Consider the following 3,299-nt stretch of genomic DNA (forward strand, 5'->3'; position numbering starts at 1 on the left):
GCTTCCAATACTTTTTGTTTTAGCATGTAACACTGCGCACAGGATAAGTGGCAAAAATGGGTCGAGCCCCCAAAAAGAACTCGCTCTCGGACGCAATATTGATCTATGTTCATTGCCAGGAGATCGATTAAATATCAGGCGAAAGGGAAAACGCAGCAAAGCCCCCCAATGGCTCCACTTTGGGTTCGATTCGATTTAGTTTGGTTTGGCTTGGCAATCGCCACCCCACTCGGCAGCGGAAAACATGTGCCTATTGACAGAATATTGACAGAAGCTATTTCACTTTTCGGGGTGTGACAGACATGCCGGCGTTGCCTTTGCCTTTGCTTCTGCCTTTGCCTTTTGCCACTTTGCCCATACTTTGGCCGTTGCCGTCGACGACTGCAGCACCCCCTCCAACTGCACTGGAAAAAATCTACTCAGAATATTACACATAATATTCAATGAATATCGGAGAAGAGCTCTTATACAATTCAACACTACCATTGAAAGTTGTGAGGCACTAATTTTGATGAGCATATAACCACCACTTCACACTTTAGGAATAGGTTTATATTGCTCTACGATTTGATACATAAGTATCTATCATGATTTCTTGCAGTGCCCCACCACCCATCCAGCCACCCACCAAGTTGCGGCGAACTGGAGAAGGAGCACTGGGAGCAGGAGTAGGAGCAGTCCTGGGGAGCTGGGTTTCCGTCTGTGCCAAAAGTTTTGACTGCGATTCAATAAACAAACGGTATTATTAAATAATGCGCTCGTTTTGCAGCGTCGCAAGTTTTTGGCCGAGAAATCCGTTCCGCTGCCCGATTTGTCTTATGCAGTGCCGCGAGTGCAAATGGATTAATATCCATGTGTAACCATATGTATATATGCACATACGTATATATGTGTGCATATCCAAGCATATATCCACGAATAGCCGCCAAATTCGGCGCGGCTCCGCTCGGAGGTGTTTTAATGAATGTTGCCAGGATACAGGTGCCAGGTGAGGCCATTTTGTTATTTTTATTTGCATTGACAGTCGGCACTTGAGCACCGGAGGAACTGGAGGAACCAAAGGAACCGGAGAAACCGGAGGAGTCGGATTCAGATTCGGATTCGGGCCGCGAGTATATTGGCCAGTGCTCGAAGGGCTGAGGAAGCGATCGGAAATCCCGCCATGCGGACGCCTTTTGCCAACTTTGATTTCAACTTTTCGCCGGGCTGCAAGTGCGAGTGCGAGTGCTCGAAATCGGAATTGGAATCGGAATTCCATATCTACAGCCTGGTGTCCATTTCGTGCCCCGCCGTAACCTGTCGCGCGCTCCTGGTCATCATCCATGTTATCCACGCGCCGCACGCTCGTCCACGCGTCCTGTCGGCCGTTCTCCATCCTCGAGGTGAGTCCTCAATGGGCTACAACCCCTTACAAATCCAGGGTGTGCAACAATTTAGTTTCGTTTGCATACGCGGCCATGCATGATGAACCAATCGAAGTGGGGGATGTATGTAAATGTACCTCAGATATGGTGGTATGTGGCTGGGCACGAACCTCCGAGCAGGTGAGACCTGCCCCATCGTATGAGGCACTCAAATTAACGCCCGGGAAATATGTGGCGTGCGACATTGGCGCCTCTATATGAAAACTATTTCGATGCACGATTTGGGGGCAGCAGATAAGGCGCAAATTGTGGTATCAAAACTCCATTAAACTGAAATTGAAAGTAATGGTGAATGCCAAACTAAAAGTAAAAAGTGTTTTGCTTAAAGTTCAAATGTTGTACACTTAGTCATAGCGATTTTTAGCTTTGTTCTAAAGCAATTAAGGCAGAAACAGAGGAATGCAAATAACTAGTTTAATAAAACATATTGTTTACAATTAAAAGTTTAAATGAAAACATGAAAATCAGCTATGTTCTTGGCTAAGGGCAAGTTTTGTAAATGGTGAAGGCGAACAAAAAGCTTAAAGACTCAGGATTTTATCACCTATTTCCTTTGAAAAACATTCGTGCACAATGCGCTATTTTCAATAAACTACTCAGAACATGGTGAGCTATTAAGTTATTAAAGGCAATAAAAATTAATTAAAATCAGCCATGTTTTGTGCGACCTTGAAAAGCGCTACTATAAAATTTCGAACAGTATTACCACCTATGGCTCCAAAAGACCAAGGGTAAACAGAGGTCCTAGCCACATAAAATGTATGCCCCAATCCATGGCTCGTCTCTTAAATGAATTCTGAGCAATTCATAAATCATTTTTTATTGGAAACGTGTAACTCCCTCTGGGTGGCTGACCCCAATTGGGCTATTTCAAAAGTCCGCCCAACCACTTTGCCCCACGATGCACGTACTATAAATCCAGTGAAATCTCGCTGAAAGGGAATGGTTATTAGGGAAGGAATTTGATTTGCGATCTGTGGGTCAGTTGCGTGGATTTGGGATTGCGTGAATGCGAGAATAAAATGTATGAAAGCCAATAGGGAATAATTAAGTATTTCAATATACTTGCCACAATCGGCGGTCGGGAGAGCTGGGCTCGCATGCAAATAAAACCTCAACAAGTCAAACCGGAAACCCAAACATTTCGTTCAGTTTGCCTTTCACAAACCTATGGCGAATACGCCGCGGTGTAGGTGTGGAAAACACTCCTCGGATTTTGGGTTTCGGAACTCGGAATTCGGATTTTGGATCTCGGTCCTCGGGCTGGTCAGGCAACCGAAGGCAAAGTGCTCCAGTCCAACCACCTGAGGTTTTAGTTCTATTCTCGTACCCATGCCATATATATAACACATAAAAGCAGGAAAATGTGCATGTGTGTGTGTGTGGCTAGGATTCATGCCACCATTCATCCTGTTGTATAAATTAATGGAAAGTCCAGTAGCGTGTTTTGACCATGGCCGGTAACCATGGCGTTAGAGCTAAAGCGGTGGAAAATGAAAATAGAGAGAGGTCACTTCGGGAATATGTATGCAAATGGGACTAGGGTGTCCCAATGACATTCGCCGGAGCCACAATTCAAACGAAAGAAAGCCATGGCTTCGCCGAAACACCTTGTAAGAGTATACACTTAGGACCGGACTTGGAATAAATCGCGGCTTAATTCATTAATTCACTCGGACATTCTCGGGGGAAGGTTGTACTGGTAATTTCGTTCGACCCACGGCTTTCCAGTGGCTCACTGGTTCAGTCGCTTGGCCGTTCAGTCGTTCAGCCGTTCGCATGCAAATCAAATTCAAAGTCCTTTAGACGTGGTCAAGACCCCGAGCCTAACGGTAGCTCGCGGCTAACCAATATTACAATATACCATTTTCTCGG

This window comes from Drosophila yakuba, chromosome 3R (assembly GCF_016746365.2).
Source record: "Drosophila yakuba strain Tai18E2 chromosome 3R, Prin_Dyak_Tai18E2_2.1, whole genome shotgun sequence".
NCBI classification, from domain to species: Eukaryota; Metazoa; Arthropoda; class Insecta; order Diptera; family Drosophilidae; genus Drosophila; species Drosophila yakuba.